The 22,956-nt window shown below is 37.8% G+C and overlaps 1 protein-coding gene across 26 annotated transcripts in view; it reads left to right on the forward strand.

Annotated features, from left to right (window-relative positions):
* MAP2 (microtubule associated protein 2) overlaps positions 1–22,956 on the forward strand; it is a 291,617-nt gene that overhangs the window by 175,486 nt on the left and 93,175 nt on the right. For all 26 annotated transcript variants that reach the window (XM_070458561.1, XM_070458560.1, XM_070458567.1 and 23 more), the window contains one exon: positions 14,150–14,227. The gene's annotated coding sequence lies outside the window, so the exon portion shown is untranslated. The remainder of the gene's footprint in view (positions 1–14,149; positions 14,228–22,956) is intronic.

Genomic DNA, 22,956 nt, shown 5'->3' on the forward strand with positions numbered 1-22,956 from the left:
ATATCATTTCCAAGTTTCCAAGGGAATCTTTTTTTAATTAATTTTTATTGGAGTTCAATTGCTTTACAATGTTTCTGTTGTACAGAAAAATGAATCAGCTGTACATATGCATATTTCCCCTCTTTTGAACTTCCTTCCTATTCAACTCATCACAGTGCATTGAGTAAAGTTCCCTGTGCTATATAGTATGTTCTCATTAGTTTTATATATATATATATATATATATCTTAAGTTTTTATTTATTTTTGGCTGTGCTGGATCTTTGTTGCTATGAGCTGACTCTTTGTTTCTCTCTGGTTGCGGTGCCTTGCCTTATTGTGATGGCCTCTATTGTTGCAGAGCATGGACTCTAGAGCTCGCAGGCTTCAATAGTTGTGGTACACAAGCTTAGCTGCCCTGCAGCATGTGGGATCTTCCTGGACCAGGGATGAACTGGTGTCCCCTGCACAAAGAGGCTGATTCTTAACCACTGGACCACCAGAGAAGTCCAGTTATTTATTTTATACGTAGTATCAACAGTGTGAAAGTGAAAGTCCCTCAGTCATGTCTGACGCTTTGTAACCCCATGGACTATACGGTCCATGGAATTTTCCAGGTCAGACTACTGGAGTGGGGGATCCCTTCTTCAGGGGATCTTCCCAACCCAGGGATCAAAGCCATGTCTCCCACATTGCAGGCAGGTTCTTTTACAGCCGAGCACAAGGGAAGCCTACATCAATAGTGTATATGCGTCAACACCAATCTCCCAATTCCTCCCACCCCCCCACCAATTTCCCCCTTGGTGTAGGGCAGTGAAGCTTGAATGCTGGGAGGGATTGGGGGCGGAAGGAGAAGGGGAGGACAGAGGATGAGATGCCTGGATGGCATCACCGACTCGATGGACATGAGTCTGAGTAAACTCAGGGAGTTGGTGATGGACAGGGAGGCCTGGCGTGCTGCGATTCATGGGGTTGCAAAGAGTCGGACACGACTGAGTGACTGAACTGAAATGAACTGAACACTTATAAAGTTCCTTATTTTTTGTTCTTGCAATGGAATATATGTGTTTTCTTACAAACAATTTAGTAGAAATCTGTATTTCAGATTTTTTGGTTGTTGTTTAGTTGCCAAGTCATGTCCAACTCTTTGAGACCCCATGGACCTGCCGAGCTCCTCTGTTTATAGGATTTCCCAGGCAAGAATTCTGGAGTGGATCACCATTTTCTTCTCCAGGATTTCAGAGTTTAGTGTTATTTTAAAGTTATATATGGATCTAATGAGTCTTCACTCCTTCCTGTCTGTGCTCTACTGTGATAGCTAATCAGTGAATTTCTGGAGGTAGTTGAAGAACTCGGAACAGACTTACTGTGTGTGGGGAAAGCAGCAAGTTTGTGCTGACCACATAGAGCATCCAAAATGTGAGACAAACAGGAGATCAAACACGGCTTCCACTCTCTCTTTTAACCATTTTTACTCTTTTGTTTTTCCTTTTCTTTAGATGCATAAGTTTTCTTTTAGCTGAATGATTTTCAGCTTGACATTACATTGAAACTAGGATGGATGTAAGATGGGAAAAATAAAGTCATCAACAAATTAACTGAACAAAACAAAACCACTATCCTGTAGGATATGCACTCCTTCACTAAGAAGGTACTTCTAAAAGCCCTTAAAGTCAAGACTCGGCTAAAGATGATAGAACGCCCATCCCTAGGTACAGCGGGCACTCACAGGACCTGCTGCTGGCCTTCACTGTTTTAGGCAGACACTTGGAGGTGGGTTGGCCAGTTGGCATGTGGGGAGAGTAACGTGGCACACATAGTTGGCCCACCCTAAGCCTCCAAGATTTTTGTACTGTAATTATGGGAAGCCATATTTTAAAAAGATCATACATTTTTTAAAAAATTTGGGAAGCCACATTTTTAAAAGATAATACATTTTTAAAAGTGGGAGTATAGTTGAGTAACAATGCTGTGTTCGTTTCATACGTACAGCAAAGTGATCCAGGCATACATTTTTAAAGCTGCAATAATTTTGTTTAAAAATGGTTGCATGGAAAAAAATGGTTGCATGTTCACTGGCCTACAGTAGTTTAAAAAGCATTCTCAGAGTGTGAGGGTAAAACCCTACCTCTGAAGCAAACTTTTGTGTCTGCAAATATCAAAAGTGGCTGATGTGATCCTGGCGAGCCCAGGGGAACCCAAACAAGGCATTGGCAACCCTCACTTTTCCTTCGGAACAACCGTAATTAGAGCAGCTGGAATATTTGCCATCTCATTGGTTTATTTGCTTTTTTTTTAAAGCTTAGACTTTAATCTTACTTTTAAATGTTTTTTATAAATCAGTCACATATGGCTTGATTGTAGATGTCAAGTGGCTGCTGGGAGCATTAGGTAAAAGCCTTTCATGAGCATGCACTGCTCGGTTTCCCTGACATCTGGCTCCAGCCCTGTCTCTCTCTGCCCTCCTCCCGCCATTCCAACTGCCCTTCTTCAACCCTGTGGTGTCTATTTATTTACTTAAATCCTAGCCTCTTAAATAAAGCATAATAATAGAATACTCTTCTGAAAAGAGCAGAAAAGAGGGAGTTACATGGCCACTGACAGAATAATAGAAGAGGTGGAGAAAACCTTTGAAAGGACTCCCCAGCAGAGGATCTGTTCCCTCCTTTGCCTCCTATTTATAGGAAGGCAACCTCCCCCCTCCTTTCTTTGTTACCAGTAGCTCCATGCCAAGTCTTCCCCTTTTGGTGAAATCTTCATGCTCTGTCCTTGTGTGTTTTAATATTTCTAAGATTACTTTTGGGATATTATCTTGCATACACAAATACTGTTATAGAATTTCCAAAACACCCAGGAGTGCTAATATAGTGGATTCAGGCGCATTTCAGGGCTAGCTTTTATTTTGATATATTTTCTCAGCAAGTAAGTCATATTCTCACTCCATTAAGAAATCTTGGCTTTTTCAAATGGGTCATTACTGGCAATTTCTTTAGTAATAAAATGCTGGCTGCCACTGTTCAGAAAATAACTTCAGGGAGGAAAAGGAGATATTTCAAATTAGCATTACAGAAGGTGGGAGGGGCGGGTGCCCACTGAGGCCCCCTGTGCTAATTAAATTCTCATGGGTTGCCTCTTGAACAATACGCAGCAGCAGATGAAGAACCTGAACCAGCTGGAGATCACCCTTAATTGTAAACTCCACCCCAAGACGCCAGTCAGTTGATGAAATCCCTCTGCTTTCAGAGCTTTAGCTCTTCGGGCAAAAAGTAGATTTGCCAGAATTTCATTTTTCCGGTCAGATGACTGAGAATAGAGTGTATTTTCCCTCTCTGGTGGAGCCTCTTTTAGAAAAGAGACATTTAGCAATGTACGTCTTTTCAAATGATCCAGCAGTCAAGAATGTCATCCTCAGAGAGTACGGGAGCTCAAGCAATGATCATAATCAGTTGACTGAATTCTTATTTCTTTAGGCCACAGCTGGAATTTGTGAGCTCACAGTGACCCCCCAGAATAGCCTGGTGCTCTGTCACCCAGGTCAGCCAAATGCTTTCCTGGTGTGCTGCTGCAGGTTGACTGTTTGCTCCCAGCAGGTGAAATTGGGGCTTTTAGTGAATGAGATGCTTTCTTTATCAAGCATAATCTTCCCCAAAGACATCACGTGTCCTAAGAACTTACAAAAGGAATTTGGCAGCAAAGCAAAAAAGAGAAGAGTTGAAAGCTAAGAAATTTCACATCAGCATGAACTTTGTACAAGCTAATAGGTAATATCTTCACAAGTGTATGTAGTTGTGCTAAGTGGTGAAGAAATAGTATCTGAAGGTTGACATTGACACATCACAATTGTCAGTGCACTTTTCTACAGATGATTTTGTTTAATTCTTGCAGTAACTCTGTAAGGGAAATTGCATGGATAATCTCCATTTTACTGATGATAAAACTGAGGATTCAAAAAGTCAAAAGGTCTGCCCAGTAGTCTGCAGCCAGTAGGTCATAGGCCAAGGTTCTAACAGCTCTCGTGTCCAAAATAGGTGTTATTTTTATTTCAAAGATCTGATTTAACCAAGTTCTCATCAGAATGCTTAGGAAGATAAACTACTATCATCACTGCTATCATTTTTTTTTTGTTTATTCATTCATTCAACATTTACTAATCACCCATTTTCAAATCAGGAAAACAGCCAGGTAGAAAGGACTTTTCATTGCTTAGAACAGAGAAATTCATATACACAAAAGTAAGGTATTTAATTTTTTGGAGTACATACCTCAATTTTTCATCTTCAGATGAATATTTATTAAGCACTTGCTTTTAGACAGGAAGTATCATAGTACAAAGGAGAATATATGCCAAAGAAAATGACTCCTCCCCACCTAGAGCTTATAGAGTAGCTGGGGTGGGATGGGGTGGACTTTAAACAAATAAATGGTACACGGTGCTGTTGATAGGCTAAGGAAATAGAAGTGGAAATTGCTCATACCTCTTGAGACAATTTGATAATATGACAGCCTTACTTGAAGTGCTTTGTATGTTCTTGTATGGCTTAATATTTTTTGTCCAGTTGCACTTGTTTTGAATTTAAAATACTATGGGAAGAAAAAGAATCCATATATTTGATAGGAACCAATGACTTCTAGAAATCAATAGTGGCTCAGTGGCCTAGTGACTCAGTGGTAAAGAATCTACCTGCAATGCAGGAGATGAGGGTTCAATCCCTGGATCAGAAAGATCCCCCAGAGAAGGAAGTGGCAATCACTCTGGTATTCTTGCCTGGGAAGTCCCATGGACAGAAGAGCCTGGTGGTCTACAGTCCATGGGATCACAAAAGAGCAGGACATGATTTAGCAACTAAACAATAACTTCTAGTATTGAAATAAAGCAGGGAAAAGGGTGGCCTATGAATTTGTTTCCTTTTCAATAAGCTGCAATTAACAACAGAAGGTGTGCATGCATGCTAAGTTGCTTCAGTCATGTCCAACTCTGTGCAGCCCTGTGGACTGTAGCCCAGCAGGCTCACTGTCCATGGGATTCTCCAGACAAGAATACTGTAGTGGGTTGCCATGTCCTCCTCCAGGGGATCTTCCCAATGCAGGGATCAAACTCAAGTCTCTTATGTCTCCTGCATTGGGAGGCAGGTTCTTTACCACTAGCGCCACCTGGGATAGTCTATATGAATGCCAAATAAGTGATAAAAACAAGAACCAGGAGCCAGCGGACAGAGACATTCTTGGAGGTGACTAGGGAGTGTTCTTAGAGAAGAGAGCTTCAGTTCAACAAGGCTTTGCCAGACATAGAGAAAGTACGAAAAGGGGGAGAGGGAGAGACAAGGACGCAAGAAGAGGACTTCACAGAAGAAGAAGAAAAATGTGAAGCTTGAATGGAAAGGGCATTTATTAGGTCTACAGAGTAACTAGCCTAAGAAGAGATGAGGGCTTGTGGTGGTAGAAAATTGGAGATAAACTTGAAAAAGTACAGTCGCAGCATGCAAGTCCTTGCGGGCCAGGCCAAGAAACTTAGATTTTATCACTTTGACAGAAGAATTTTGAACCTGAGAGTGAAATCATGAAGTGACATTCTGGCATGATAAGTTTCATGGCAGCTTTGTTTCCTTGTTTCCATCCCCAGACCCTTCTCTTTACACCACATGAACCTGTGCATCTGCATTAACTTAATCTACCATTTTAAAAATGGTTGATGTTCATATAAAATTAGAAACAAACAGATGGCTTTTTGTCAAGCAAAGAAGCATTATTCAGATATATTCTGATTTCTGAGCAGAAAACAACAGTGTAATGCATTAGTAAATGAAAACACTGACATGGGTAGCCTCTTGATGCCCAAGGTTCTTTATATTCAGGGTCAACTCATATTAAGAAAACATTTAAAAAGATGAATATTTATATAACAAATATATATAACAAATATATATCCAATCAGAGTCAGCATTTGTTAATTTAGCAAAATAAGTTTTTAGCTGAGCTCATTATCACCGAGCATTATTTCTTGTCAACCCTTTTCAACAAGGAAGGAATCTAAAGATGACCCTAAAATAGCCACTGGGTAACTCATCATGCCTTTTTTACTCTTGTGATGGAAAATTGTACTGCTCACCCAATCTCCTTCTAACTCTTATGTTTCTCAACCCCTTGCATTTAGCCAGAGCCCCTGTGGTTGGTTTAGTCAGGAGGCCGTGAGAGGCAGTGATGAGTGTCATTTCCTTGAAGCATTGAGGGGCCAGTGCACAACCTTCCAGATGTCTTCCTCTACTGGTGCAGTAATCTCAGATGCCATGAGTTAGTTGAGCCATAAGAAGAATATACACAGTTTGCTGGGTCATCACCATGGAGTGAGGTGGCCTGGAGAGTTACTCTGCTTACATCAGGATTTGCATGAATAGGTTATAAACCTTCGTTCTCTAAAGACTCAGTGACTTAAGCCTGACTTTTCTGACTAATCCAGTCCCTTATCTTTCACCTATTTGTATCCTCTTTTTACTTCCCTGAATTATGTTGAGAGTCTTTGGACAAAACTAGCTAATTTCTATTAAGTCACCTTAATGCAGTCTGCTAGTCCTTGGAAATAGCTTGAAATAACAGGTCTGGGGATTAAAAGGGAAAATTCTGTCAATCTTACCTAGATTCTCTGGTCAACTGGAGACTGTATGTTTTGAATAGGGCTTATGTTAACTGCCCTTAGTTCTTTCAGTTGTACATTTTTAAGCATATTTCCTTTGCAAGAAACATAATGTTCTCCTAAGAGAACTTTGGCAGAAAAAGAAGATCCTTTCTCTGATCCGTTCAACTAGCAGTGAGTTTGGTTCACTGTGGCTTTCAGTTACTCATGGATAATCAGTGATAATGAACTGCTTCTAAACCTTTAGGGGATAGAAATGGTTGAGTAGCATGTTGAACTAAATGGTTTATGTTGGTAGCTACTCTCCTGTTTAAAGACTGTTGGGTTGTGGATATTTTCCCAGCAGTATTGGCCATTTAGTTGAAATCTTGTTATCCTGGACAAGTGCACTGATTTACATGAACTGTTCAAAATTCAAAATCTCATAAAGCATATTGATAGAGGTGGAGAATGATGTTAATATTAGTTTATTTGAGAGCTAACACTAGCTGATGACGTTAAGCTTAGCCTAAAGAAATGCTTTTCAGGATTCCAGCAATGTCAAGCATCTCAATGTTTAGGTTATCTGACAAAAGTCTATCAAAACATGAAAAATAACCAAATGAAACTTAATGCTAGAATGTATTTCAAAGGTTAATGTAAAGTATACTCTGGTCTCACAATTCAGGAAAGATTTCATCATTATTTTATTGCTGAATGAAACGTGGGTTCTTGTATCAGTTGGGAAAAGCACACCTTGCATATAAATATACCACAGCTAAGTATATATTCTATGCAGCCTAAGTGCACTATCTGCACATCCTATTTATCTGAATAACCCACCTGATAAAAGCTGAATTGTTTATAGCTGAACAGGTGTTTGTCCTGGGTTCCTCCTTCAATGATGCACTCATCTGACTTTGTGAAGCCAGTGCACATCCTGTCCTGTATCACCTGTAGGCTAGCCCTTATATCTTGTGAATCAGTTGTCAGGTGTCAGTCATGATTCTCAGCAGTGTTCAAATCCAGTTCTAAGCGGTTCTGGAAAGTGGCATAAGCAAACCTGATACAATCAGTGGAGCAACTGAGTAAATTTCAGTTTGTTCAAGAAGCTGAATATATTGAATAATAGGTATGCTAAGTATTTTCAATAAATTGCAATTTTCCATAGATGAAATACCACTTTTCAGAGAAGCCACAAAGCCTTTATGGTTGAACTTGTCCTTAGAGTTGAAGACCTGAAACCAACTCTTGGGGTCTATCAAGGCTGAAAGGCTTGGCCACTTTCTAGTTGTGTGATGCTGGGAAGGGCATTTAAACTCTCTTGGCCTCAGTTTTCTCATCTGTAAAATGGGAAGAATAAGAGTTACCTACTTAGAGGGTGATAGAGAGGAATAAGTGAATTAATGTATATGAAGTGCTTGGAACATTCTCTGAATGTCTTGCAGATTAATAAATGCCATATAAGCATTTGCTAGGATTATTTTAGGGACGTTTCAGCCACTGTATCAAATACTAAAACTATGGAAAATAATATTCTTAACAAAATTGTGCTGATTTAAACCTTTTGATATGGAATAAAAATGATCACCTCTAACTGCACTATGTTAATTTAAAACAGCTATTCAAGTTTATATGCCTTATGGAATAGGCCATAAGTTGCTTTTTAAAAATAATTCCCAAATGACATTTATCTTTTCTCATAAAATAAAGCCTAGAAAAAAGATAGTCATTTTAATTTTGTAATAAACCAAAGAACTCCACAAAAATATGGATGATGGGTAAATGGGGCATTATTTTTATGATGAATGGATACTGGGTACTTTTAGCTTTCCAATAATCATCTCATGCTGTGGCCAATAATTCTCCAATTCCTGTGGAATGAAATTAGCTTTTAAGTCTTTAAGGCTGGAATTTCTCTCCTTCATATATAACTATTGAGTTAATTTTGGAAAAAAAACTTTAAAAGCCAGGAGATTGTTTTTTAATATTGTTTTTAGTGTTACTCAATTGACAAACATGTCCCTTGATAACAGGTGTAAGCAAATATTTTCAGTGGAGGGCCAGATAGTGGTATTTAGGATGATATATAAATATATGAAGGACCACGCAGTCTGTCACAACTGCTTTGCTCTGGCAGTGGCGCGTGAATGCAGCCGTAGACGACAAGGAAATGAATGGACATGGCTGTGTGCCCAAAACACTATATTAGGAAAAACAGGCAGCATCAGAATGGATCTGGTCCATGGACCATAGTTAGTTGACCTCTGTTCTGTGGAATTCCTATTTTTACTAGGGTAAAATATACATGCACATATATATAATTGTGTACTTGCACACGTATTCATGTGTGCACATTGATTTGAGAATCATAAAGATGAAATGAAAAAAATATGCACATTGAAGAATTTAAGGAAGGGCTTCCCTGGGGGTCCAGGGTTGAGAGTCCGTCTTGCAATGCAGGGGACACGGGTTCAATCCCTGGTCAGGGAACTAGGATCCTGCATGCTGTAGAACAGCTAGGCCTGTGCACTTCAGCTGGGGAGCCCGCCCACCACTAGAGAGTCCATGCACCACAATGAAAGGTCACACATGCCTTAGCTGAGACCATAAGCAGCCGAATAAATAAATTGTTTCTTTAAATTTAAAAAAAGAAGGAAAAGAAGGAATTTAAAGAAGAAATAAAGGATGATACTTTATTTAGTATTCTTTTTTTTAAGTTTATTTCTTAATATACTTTTATTTTATTTTATTTTTTCATTTATTTGTATTAGTTGGAGGCTAATTACTTTACAATATTGTAGTGGTTTTTGCCATACATTGACATGAATCAGCCATGGATTTACATGTGTTCCCGATCCCGATTCCCCCTCCCGCCTCCCTCCCCACCCCATCCCTCTGGGTCTTTCCAGTGCACCAGCCCTGAGCACTTGTCTCATGCATCCAACCTGGGCTGGTGATCTGTTTCACCCTTGATAGTATACTTGTTTCAATGCTATTCTCTCAGAACATCCCACCCTCGCCTTCTCCCACAGGGTCCAAAAGTCTGTTCTGTACATATGTGTCTCTTTTTCTGTTTTGCATATTGGGTTATCGTTACCATCTTTTTTAAATTCCATATATATGCGTTAATATACTGTATTGGTCTTTATCTTTCTAGCTTACTTCACTCTGTATAATGGGCTCCAGTTTCATCCATCTCATTAGAACTGATTCAAATGAATTCTTTTTAACGGCTGAGTAATATTCCATGGTGTATATGTACCACAGCTTCCTTATCCATTCGTCTGCTGATGGGCATCTAGGTTCTTCCATGTCCTGGCTATTATAAACAGTGCTGCAATGAACATTGGGGTACACCTGTCTCTTTCAGATCTAGTTTCCTCGGTGTGTATGCCCAGGAGTGGTATTGCTGGCTCATATGGCAGTTCTATTTCCAGTCTTTTAAGGAATCTCCACACTGTTCTCCATAGTGGCTGTACTAGTTTGCATTCCGACCAACAGTGTAAGAGGGTTCCCTTGTCTCCACACCCTCTCCAGCATTTATAGCTTGTAGACTTTTGGATAGCAGCCATCCTGACTGGTGTGTAATGGTACCTCACTGTGGTTTTGATTTGCATTTCTCTGATAATGAGTGATGTTGAGCATCTTTTCATGTGTTTGTTAGCCACCTGTATGTCTTCCTTGGAGAAATGTCTGTTTAGTTCTTTGGCCCATCTTTTGATTGGGTCATTTATTTTTCTGGAGTTGAGCTGGAGGAGTTGCTTGTATATTTTTGAGATTAATCCTTTGTTGCTTCATTTGCTATTATTTTCTCCCAGTCTGAGGGCTGTCTTTTCACCTTGCATATAGTTTCCTTTGTTGTGCAAAAGCTTTTAAGTTTCATTAGGTCCCATTTGTTTATTTTTGCTTTTATTTCCAATATTCTGGGATGTGGGTCATAGAGGATCCTGCTGTGATTTATGTCAGAGAGTGTTTTGCCTATGTTCTCCTCTAGGAGTTTTATAGTTTCTGGTCTTACATTTAGATCTTTAATCCATTTTTGAGTTTATTTTTGTGTATGGTGTTAGAGAGTGTTCTAGTTTCATTCTTTTACAAGTGGTTGATCAGTTTTCCCAGCACCACTTGTTAAAGAGGTTGTCTTTTTTCCATTGTATATCCTTGCCTCCTTTGTCAAAGATAAGGTGTTCATAGGTTCGTGGATTATCTCTGGGCTTTCAATTCTATTCCATTGATCTATATTTCTGTCTTTGTGCCAGTACCATACTGTCTTGATGACTGTGGCTTTGTAGTATAGTCTGAAGTCAGGCAGGTTGATTCCTCCAGTTCCATCCTTCTTTCTCAAGATTGCTTTGGCTATTCGAGGTTTTTTGTATTTCCATACAAATTGTGAAATTATTTATTCTAGATCTGTGAAAACTACCGTTGGTAGCTTGATAGGGATTGCATTGAATCTATAGATTGCTTTGGGTAGTATAGCCATTTTCACAATATTGAGTCTTCCAATCCATGAACACGGTATGTTTCTCCATCTACTTGTGTCCTCTTTGATTGCTTTCATTAGTGTTTTATAGTTTTCTATATATAGGTCTTTCATTTCTTTAGGTAGATTTACTCCTAAGTATTTTATTCTTTTTGTTGCAATGGTGAATGGTATTGTTTCCTTAATTTCTCTTTCTGTTTTTCTCATTGTTAGCATATAGGAATGCAAGGGATTTCTGTGTGTTAATTTTATATCCTGCAACATTACTGTATTCATTGATTAGCTGTAGTAATTTTCTGGTAGAGTCTTTAGGGTTTTCTATGTAGAGGATCATGTCATCTGCAAACAGTGAGAGTTTTACTTCTTCTTTTCCTATCTGGATTCCTTTTATTTCTTTTTCTGCTCTGATTGCTGTGGCCAACACTTCCAAAACTATATTGAATAGTAGTGGTGAGAGTGGGCACCCTTGTCTTGTTCCTGACTTTAAGGGAAAGGCTTTCAATTTTTCACCATTGAGGGTAATGCTTGCTGTGGGTTTGTCATATATAGCTTTTATTATGTTGAGGTATGTTCCTTCTATTCCTGCTTTCTCGAGAGTTTTTATCATAAATGGATGTTGAATTTTGTCAAAGGCTTTTTCTGTATCTACTGAGATAATCATATTTAGTATTCACTGATTAATTACCCAAAGACTCTTTCTGAACACGGTCCAGAGCTGGTTTACCATTTTTATTTTGTTCTGAAATCAACCTATGAGGTTTTCACTTGCTTTTGATCAAAACTACCCTTTAAAATTCTTTAGTCTTGTTATTGTGTATAGAACTCTATATAATAGAGTTTTATTGTGTATAGAACTGTATAGTAATATTTTATATATATATATATATATATATATTCCAAATTTGAGAATCACTGAGCAAGACTTTAAAAAAAGGATAGCTATGTACAGACTTCTGGGTGGTTGAATATTTTTTTCCTAAAATATCTATCAAGTTATTTGAGAGAATGGAGAATTCTACTATATTTCTTCTTGCCTGCAAAATTGTCTTCATTTTTAAAATGTTAAGCCTTTCTGTCTTTAATGTGCATTAATAGATTTGTTTGCTACTGTACATTGTATGTGAATTCCTTCAGGTTAAGTGACTTATATATGTAAAAGCACTTAATGCAGCTCCTGACCTGGTCAATGTTTGTCACTTTTGCATCAAACCCCTGTCTGTTTATGTCCATATGCACATTTTTCTTTGAGGGATTACAGAGAAGAACTGAACCCCCTGTTCTGTGTCTTTCCAAGTTTGCCCTTTCTTCTGGGTCTTTCAGTTCAGTTCAGTTCAGTTCAGTTCAGTCGCTCAGTCGTGTCCGACTCTTTGCGACCCCGTGAACTGCAGCACACCATGCTTCCCTGTCTATCACCAACTCCTGGAGTCCACCCAAACCCATGTCCATTGAGTTGGTGATGCCATCCAACCATCTCATCCTCTGTCGTCCCCTTCTCCTCTTGCCCTCAATCTTTCCCAGCATCAGGGTCTTTTCAAATGAGTCAGCTCTTCACATCCGGTGACCAAATATTGGAGTTTCAGCTTCAACATCATCCTTCAACATCATCCACCCAGGACTGATCTCCTTTAGGATGGACTGGTTGGATCTCCTTGCAGTCCAAGGGACTCTCAAGAGTCTTCTCCAACACCACAGTTCAAAAGCATCAATTCTTTGGTGCTCAGCTTTCTTTATAGTCCAACTCTCAGATCCATACATGACCACTGGGAAAACCATAGCCTTGACTAGATGGACCTTTGTTGACAAAGTAATGTCTCCGCTTTTTAATAAGCTGTCTAGGTTAGTTGTAACTTTCTTTCCAAGGAGTAAGCATCTTTTAATTTCATGGCTGCAATCACCATCTGTGGTGATTAAGAAGAGTTAATAGTTATCAGTTTGAATCTGAGGGCTCCTTACTATTAGAGCAGCATCTTCTTTGAGAATGTGATGAGGTCTGTTTTACCAGGTGTGAAATCACAAAAGCCTTGGTGAAGACACACAGAGATGTGTAGCTTTAGACACCTATTTTAAAAAAGGTTTTCATTTAGTCACTAAGTTGTGTCCAACTCTTTGTGACCCCATGGACTGCAGCACACCAGACTTCCCTGTCCTTTGCTATCTCCCAGACTTTGTTCAAACTCATGTCCATTGAGTTGGTAATGCTATCCATCTATCTCATCCTCTTCATCCTCTTCTCCTGCTCTCAATTTTTCCCAACGTCAGGGTCTTTTGCAATGAGTCAGCTCTTTGCTCAGGTGGCCAAAGTATAGGAGCTTCAGCTTCAGCTTCAGCATTAGTCCTTCCAGTGCATATTCAGCGTTGATTTCCTTCAGGATCGCCTGGTTTGATCTTTTTGCTGTCCAAGGGACTCTCAGGAGTCTTCTCCAGCACCACAGTTCAGTTGTAAGGGAGCACAACTTAAAAATGGGTCTCAGTTCTACCCCTTTAACTTCGTGGAATTCTGAGCAGAACTACTAATCCAGAATGACTTTTAGTATCCTGAATGTCAAAATAAGTTTAGTACTCTAGAAAGAAAATGTAATTAGTTGATTTAAAAAAAAATTTCTCTTCCAGCCTGAGTGTAGAGAATCAATGCAGACTGGGCTAAAGGCCCAGACCTTTAAAGCTTACTGGACATAATTAACGATTTACCAGGATGAATATATTCTCTTGGGAGAAATTACAATTGCCTGTTATTTATTAGCTGAAAACAATTTAAACAATTTAAAATATTATTTTTTCTTGGATATAGTACTTATTAAGCTTCACTGCAGTGAAGCTAAAAAGTAAAAAAAAAAGTCTGCAATGGTTAGCATTTTTACTTCTCTATTTGAAACGCTCAGAAAAGGACCTTGCTCTTTGTAAATGCTCAGTGTATAACTATTAAGAACCATCATAAAATTCACCTCATAGTCTCATATTTACACAATGTAAGAGTAAAGCCATGAGTTGAATTTGATATTGACCTACATAATGTAATTGTAACACATGGATCAGAGATTAAATTATTAATTTCCTAAATTCCTTTTTTCTTTTTTTTTACAGAAAGAAACCAGAACATATTACCAACCTTTTGAGAACACAATATAACGAACTTTACCATTTTACCACTTCTTTGAACAGGTAAGACCCTAGCCTCTCTAAAGTAAAAGAGTTACACATAAATGTGAAAAATAACCACTTATTAACTGTATTTTTTAAAAAAATCTTTATTAAATAAACTTTAGTTCATTTTAATAAGGGAAAAGATATATGCCTTTTATAGCTAATAGATTTAGGATTATTAAAATGAACTTTTGTAGTGTTTTGAATGCTTTCATAGTAAAATAACAAAAAAATATTTCTCTGAAATGAGGATTGAATTAAGCCTGTCTCTCCTGCTATAGTTAACAAAACCAATAGTGTTTTCTCAACACTTACTGTGTGCCAGGTGTGGTCCTACGTGACTTAGCTCTTATTAACTAAACCTATAACAGCCCTGTGAGTAGCTATAAGGATGTTCATTTTGTAGATTGGGTCATGAGGCAGACAGAAAGGAGGCAGGTAATTGTAGAGATTCACCCAAGGTTGTATACTTGGGTCTGGGAGCAAGTCTCTGGATAAAGTATCAGCCCAGCTGTTTTTGTGAGGCTGGTTGTGATATAAATGTCTAGTCATCAGATTCTCCTTTGTTTTGAGTTGGTTCTATCTGAATTTAAGGAAGAAAAATTACAATGCATTTACCAAAAAAGTCATGACAGACAAAGTTTATTTAATGTTTGTACTTGTTACTTTACAATTATTGCATAAATAAATGAAGGAACATCTATATATTTTAGCTCAGTGTACAAGCAGAAAGAATATTTTGTTTGATTTCCTATCTTTCTTTAGACTCAACTCCTATGATAAAAGCAAAATAATATTACCAAAAAAATAAAGATGAATGATTTCTTATTCTAGGAGATGAAAAATGCATTTTCATTAAATTTCTTGCTGTTGGAACTACTGAGTATACAGTCTTAAATTGGCCATAGCAATATGAACTTTACTGTTTTCATTATTTCTTTATTATTTTATTTTTAATCAAGAAAATCTACAAAATTTTCAGAGTGAAATATAAGAAATATTGGGACTTCCCAGGTGGTGCAGGGATAAAGACTCCACCTGCCAATGCAAGAGACACAGAGAGACATGAGTTCAATCCCTGTGTAGGAAAAGATCACCTGGAGACGGAAATGGCAGCCCAATCCAGTATTTTTGCCTGAAGAATCCCATAGACAGAGGAGTCTGGTGGGTTACAGAATGGAAGTCACCGAAGAGCCAGACATGACTATGTGACTGAGCGCAAACACACACACATACACAGACACACAAACACATGCACACACAAACACACACAGAGACACACGCACACAGAAACACACGCACACACAAACACACACACAGACACACACACACACAGACACACACAGACACACAAACACATGCACACACAAACACACACAGAGACACACACACAGACACACACACAGACACAGACACACAAACACATGCACACACAAACACACGCACACACAACACATGCACATACACGCGCACACACATGCACACATAAACACACACAAACACATACACAGACACACAAACACACGCACACACATACACAGACACACACACACGCGTACACAAACACACACACACAGGAAATATTATGATGAATACCCAAGTATCAGCCCCATGAATTTGAAAACATGCTAGCATTCAGCTTTGTTGAAATCTTTTCTGAAGAAATAAACTTTTCCTTTTTTCCTAAAATGTGTCACAACACTGAAGATGGTATAGCTTCCCTGTGGTTAATGACTTCCTAACTTTAATGACATATGTGTGAGATAATATTCCATAGGATCATTTACATTTTGAAAGTTTACATAAATGGTGTCATACTGTAGACATTCTTTTGTACCTTGCCTTCACCCAGCACTGTATTTAGACATTCATCTGTGTTAATATATGAAGATCTGGTTGACTCATTGTGTCAAACAGTTGACTCATTTTAATGTTTCAGTCATCTGGTGCTCAGTATTGTTATTTATTTCTAAATAACTTTCAGCATTAGGAAGATTTAAAGCTAAAATGGCTTAAGTGTGGCTTTCAAAACATCTCTTGAATTTTATAAGAGATCCAAATATCTTAATATGTGATATCATGCCAATTCTGTTTCTGTTTCTTTTTTTCCTATTAGAAAAACATTTGGTTATGGGCTTGGGTTTTTTTCTTTTTTTTTTGGCTCTGAGTAGCTTGCTCAGTAATGGTATTCATATTTTTACTGCTTTTGCCATAATGCAATAATTACAATCTGTTTTATTTCTCCATAGATGAAATACTGACTATTCCCAAATACAATATTTGGTAATATTTACAAAGGTAAATATTACCTTTGAAATTTAAAAGATGCATAAAAGAAAAACACTCTTGTTTGGCCCATATTAATTGTTCATATTCCCTTCAAAAATCATCAGAGAAACTTTTAAAAAAGGATGTTTTTTTCCTTATTTTTCTCTATCACTACATTTAATTTCACAGTTCACTTAAGGTAAAAGAAATATCAATATATACCAGTAAGATTTATAGACATTGAATATTTCATAATTTTTAAATTTTCTTTTTAAATGTATTTTTGATTGGATGATAATTGCTTTACAGTGTTGTGTTGGTTTCTGCTGTACAACAGTGTAAATCAACCATCCCCTCCCTTTTGACTCTCTCTCCCACCCCGACCCCATCCCAGCCTTCTAGGTTGTCGCAGAGGACTGGATTGCGCTCCCTGTGTTATATAGCAACTTCCCATTATCTATCTGTTTTACACATGGTAATATACATGTTTCAATGCAGCTCTCTCAATTCATCCCACCCTCTTATTCCCCCACTGTGTCAAATAAACAACCCAATCAAAAAAATGGGCAGAATACCTACACAGACATTCTCCAAAGACATATAGATGACCAACAAACACATGAAACGATGCTCAACATCACTAATTATTAAAGAAATTCAAATCAAAACTACAATGAGGTATCACCTCCTACGATTCAGAATGACCCTCATCAAAAAAATCTACAAACAATAAATGGTGGAGAGGGTGTGGAGCAAAGAGACCCCACTTGCACTGCTCTGTTTCCTGAAGGGAATAAATTACTACTCTGAGGGTTGGGAGAGAAAGAAGAGAGAAACTAACCTTTGCTGGGCAAATATAAATACATCTAAGATTTGCTGTACAGTTTGCAGGTCACGAGTGCAATGCAATTTTGCAGGTGGGAAATTGAGGCCCATATATTTCAGGAAACTTACTAAGATCATATAGTGGTTGCAAAGCCTAGATTCAAATTCATCTGTCTCAGACTTCAAAGCTAAGCTGCCTGCCAGAAAAAGAATGGAGGAAACATGGCCTGTTTGATGCATAAATAGCAGTTTCATTGATTCCACCAATAATATTAGGATCGTTTTTTGAAAGTTGAGGGGACTGATGTGAGAAAAGTAAGGAAGGTACCATATCTACCCAGAGAGAAAAACAGGCTATTGAGAACAGCCTTCAGTGATACCATAAAGGTGACTATTAGATATCTCTATTTTGCTATGCTATCTTAACACTGAATAGGATAACAGGAGTGAAAATTCTTTGTAAATGTCAAAATCTTTGTAATCGTCTGCTAATATTACTGATTATTTTGTAAAATTTAGAATTGAATGTTTCAAACTTAATACATGTAATTCTTAGTATAAAGATTGATATATCTCTTTGACATTTAAGTCTTACTACTTCTTTTAATATCAGCATCTTTTTGACACAAAAGCCCCATGTAAACATTTAGAGTATAGTAAACAACCCTGACAGTTGCATTATTTCTGGACTCCACTGCCTATTAGAGGCATAGTATTTTACCTAATTAAGCCTCATCACAGATAGTAACAGTAATAAGCTCATCTCTGTCTAGAATTTAACCATTTCTCATTGTCTTTACCTGTTTCATTGGAATCCACTCTCTCTCACCCTAGCTAATGCAGTAGCCTCCTATGCTCAATCTTGCTCTTGCATAATCTATTGTTCACGTAGTCTGATCTTTTATGAATCACCTGATATGACTTTCTTGTTCAAAATTCACCATTGGCTGTCTTTAATAGTCAGAAGAAAACCCACACTCCTACTGTGGCCGACAAGGTGCTGTATCAGCTGACATCTTCTGCCTCCCTGACGTCATCTCCATATCCTCTCTATGCGATGTAATGTGATATTCTGACATTGTGATATTCTGGGCTGTCTCTGGACTGGTGTGTCTGTCTTGGTGGACCCTCTGTTTTTGAAGGACTAGAGAGGTATGCAAGGGTTACTTTGGAATACACACATTATCTTTAATGAACACCAGTGATGGTTGTTGCCTTTTTCAGGATTCTTTCAGTTTGCCCATCACTTCTGGAATGCTGAGGAACTTTCCTGCCTCTTTTGATGCATACTTTTATAGCATTTTGACAATATTGTATCCTAGTGATATATAATCTTGAATCTTAATTTATAGCATCAGAAAAACAGAGACAAATTAGCTAAGTGGAAATGAGAAAACGATTTTAAAAGCAGAAAATATTTATTTTCCTATTCCATGTCATCTTTTGTCTACCGAATAATATTAATATTTGCCACATCCTGTCATTTTTTTGATACTTCTATATCTTCAGAATAGATTTACACCTTTTCCTGAAATGTTGTTGGGTGAAGTTTATCCTTTAAGACAACATTCTGTAAAAATAGGCTGATTTTTTTATTTCATTGTTAAAATATTCCTTAGTGGCAGCACTTGATGAGTATTTGCACTGTTGAGAACATTTGGCAAGAGAAAGACAAACAGTAGGACCACAATACCCCAACAGTTAAGGGAAAGCGAAAGAAGACTTGCTATTTTCACCATCCTTTCTGAAAACAAGTACCTTTGACTTGTGCTGACTACTATCTCATCAGCATTCAGCTCTCGTCTACGGCACTCTGTGCAAATGATTTTAAAGGCAGATTCAAGCATTCTAAAAGTCAATTTTGTTGCTAAGTGAGAATATCAGATGTTCCCTTTTCTAATCTCCACTATCAGCTGGCAGTCGTACCCAGACCCCAAACCATTCTGGCTCTAAATGAGTAAGAATCTATTCCAGGGGTGAGGTTTTGAAGAGGGATGTCTCTTGGTTAACTCGAGACAGAAAGAGGGAGAATTGCCCACATACTCTGGCACGAGTTAAAATAACAATAACAGTCCTCCTACTTAACAGCCTGAGTCATAAGCACATTCTACTTGAGTTCTCTGCAATTCTGAGCAGATTGTTTGGGCTGCAATTCTGTAGGCAGAGGTGGGAACCACCTGCTGCAAAAAGGCTGTAGTTCTTGTTCAAAGGATGCTGTTATTAAGTCTGGCCTTTTCACAGTTTGGCCAGATGGAGATTGGAAAAGACAAAATCTTGGTTCTGATGAGCATTTTTTCTAATGCTTAGAATAAAAGTAATGGTTATTATGCATTGAGTCCTTTCATTTGGCTGTGACTACAAGTTCCTTAATAAGGGAGGATTTTTGTGGGAATTCTTAAAAGATGGTTGCCTTCAGAAAATTCTGTAGACCTATTGCAGTAGCCTTTCTCAGTCAGTTTGGGGAAGGAGTGAAAGCCAATAAGAAATCTAATTTTTGCTTAAGCAGAAGAGGGAAAATTCTTTTCTGGTCACTGAAGTGCTTTATAATACAAGTGCTGAACACTAACCCCTTCAGCACGGGCCTCCAGTGGGAAAGATTGAGGGCAGGAGGAGAAAAGGGCAACAAAGGGTGAGATGGTTGGGTGGCATCACTGACTCGATGGGAATGAGTTTGAGCAAACTCTGGGAGATAGTGAAGGACAGGGAAGCCTGGTGTGCTGCAGTCCATGGGGTCGCAAAGAGTCAGACACAACTGAGCAACTAAACAACAGCAACATTTGTCTGAAACTTTGATGAGTTTCCATTTTCCTGACTCTTACATAATCTGATTTTCCACCATGAAGTTTCTTCAATGTATCAGATCATTTCTCTCCCCTTCTTAAAAGTTTTCTATAATATAAAGTTTCAAGCTCAATAAGACTCTTCAAAATAGGACTCTAAGTAGCCTCTTTTGGACAACCTCCAGTCCCTCTCTTTCCTTCATCCTAACCACAGCAGACTACTTGTAGTTTCTTCAGCTTCAATTTCTCTTTGTACGCCATGTTTGTCTCATATTGCTTATTGCCTTTGTTATTTCTCCCTAAATATTCATTTTCCCCTTGTTTGACTTATAAAAGCCTGTGTCTTTTCAATTCAAATGTCATTCCTTCTATTAAGCTTTCTTCTCCAGCCTGAAAGGTAGTATTAATTGTGCCTTTTGAGAGAGGAAGCACTTTCATAACCCTTTAATTGTATCTAGACTACAAAAAAATCATCTTGCTGTATAATTATTTTCGTCTGTCTTTTTCCTCAGTTCTGTATAATCATCAAAGGCAAACGTTTTGTCTTTGTTATATTTGTGCCTCCAGAACCATGTTATTAGATTTGAAACAAACTAATATTTAATATATTTTTGTTAATAGCTAATGAATAAATACAATAAATACAATAAATAATAAATACAATAGCTAAAAATAAATACAATAAATAATTAGTAAATAATGACTGAAAGAGTGAATAGGTGGTATATAAATGAGGAGTTAAAGAGGTAAAAAGCAAATGAGCTACTCAAGGTAGCAGATTTACAAAACAGGTCTTATGATTGTGGTTTTTTAATTGTCATTTTTTTTGTGTGTGTGATTGTTTGTTATGGATAGAAAAAAAGTATGTTTATAGTGAGAAGGAAGGAAGAAGCTGACACTGTGATTCTGCAAGGTAATATTTAAGGAGATGCTGAGAGAGAATGAAGAGGGACTGTGGAGACAGGAAGTGGACCAGATGTAAAGTCTTCTATCTTCTTCCATCTCAAGAAAGGCAGTGCTTTCACTTTGTCCTTGGCGAATATCAGACTGTCCTAAGAGTCTCTGAAAATAGTTGCACATTTTTTCTCCACCTCGGCCACAAGGCAGGCACTAGAATAGGACAAACTTGATGGCTGGGCTCTTTGCTCCATCCATACTAGAAAAAGAGATGGGCGTGAAGAAGGTAATATAGGAGGAGCAGCAGGAAATGTTCTTGCCTCGAGCTGACTCTTCCTTCTCCCATTCCAGCACCCATGACCTGTCCTAGGTGCTGTTGGGATCTGTTGTGCAGGCAGCAGATAGAGAATGGTTACTGAAATTTGTTTCTTTTAACCCTGTGACTTCTATTAGTCTCATCCTTTATTTTCTTTTCTCCTAATCTCATTATATATTTCTTCCAACTTTTCTCCAAGTACATTAGTTAGGATTGGCTAATTGCTTAAAAAAAAAAAACTAGATTCGAAAGTGTGTTACCACTTTATTTATTGTTCATTTAGCAGTCCTGGCTGAGTGTTTAAGTTGGGAGGATGTCTTTCCTCTTGATAGTCAGCCCGGCATCCAAACTTCTTTTATTTATAGCTTTACTATGTTATTGTCTCCATTAAGCTGGTAGGAGGGAAAATACCACAGAGGAGCGCATGGAAGGGTATGTGAGCAAAACCTAGAGGTAGACAAATGACGCCTGCTCACATTTCATTGGTTAGAGCTGGGTCATGTGGCCACATTTAACTGCAAGGGAGGTTGGGAGATGTAATCCTACTGTGTGCTAAGGAAAAAGAAAGAGATTTTGATAAACTGCCAGTCATCTCCAAAGGAAAATCTGTCTATGGAATTAATATATTTGAACAGTTGGATCAAATATTTCAAACCCTGGCAAGAATAGATGCTATTCATATGTAGAGATAAAACTATGAATCATAATTTCAGTATCATGTTAAAATAGTAAATGTAAATACATCAGTTTATCAAAGTTAATTTTTATGGTAGTACACAAATAAGATATTCTTAAAAACCCTTCTTATGGAAATGAATGTTGTATCCAAAAGGATAATGACTCAAAAAGCATAGTGCCTGATACTACTATTGGTTTTCTTCAATTGCTGCTTGCTAAAAGTATCAAATGATTAATCTATAGATGTAAGAAGCATCTTTGTAAAACAGGGCTTAACTTGTGGCTCAGCTGGTAAAGAATCTACCTGCAATGTGGGAGACCTGTGTTCGATCCCTGGGTTGGGAAGATCCCCTGGAGAAGGGAGAGGCTACCCACTCCAGTATTCTGGCCTGGAGAATTCCGTGGACTGTGTAGTCTATGGGGTCACAAAGAGTTGGACACGACTGAGTGACTTTCACTTCACTGGTAGAACAAAATTAATATTTGTATTCTGGTAAGTTTCTAAAATGCATTATAAAAAGACATGAATTGAGATAGTCAAATAACTCATTTTGAACTAAATAAAAAGGTGTCCTTTTCAAGAAAAATAAGTAAAGGTATAATATTGAGGGGAAAATTCACTTTTGCAAAGATTTTTAAAGAATTTTGATATTTGAATGAACTCACAAGTAGTATGGGATCCATGTTATGTTTTTCATTTGCTTTATCAGTACTGTTTATTTGGAGAGTAGTAAATATTGTCATTTATATGGAGGGTAGCCATGCATCTGATTATTTTATGTGACTGGAATATGGTGTCACAGTATTGTATAAAAATCATTCAATTTTGTAGAATATTTAGCTAATACTTAGCTAATTATCTGCTAATAATTCTATCGCAAAGTTTCAGGTTCCTGTGACTGTGGAACACATGTTTTCATGTACATATTGCATTGTAGCAAGTGTATGATCACTGATTTTCCTTGAAGGTTAAAACTCCCTTT

Source organism: Odocoileus virginianus, chromosome 30, assembly GCF_023699985.2.
Source record: "Odocoileus virginianus isolate 20LAN1187 ecotype Illinois chromosome 30, Ovbor_1.2, whole genome shotgun sequence".
NCBI lineage: Eukaryota > Metazoa > Chordata > Mammalia > Artiodactyla > Cervidae > Odocoileus > Odocoileus virginianus.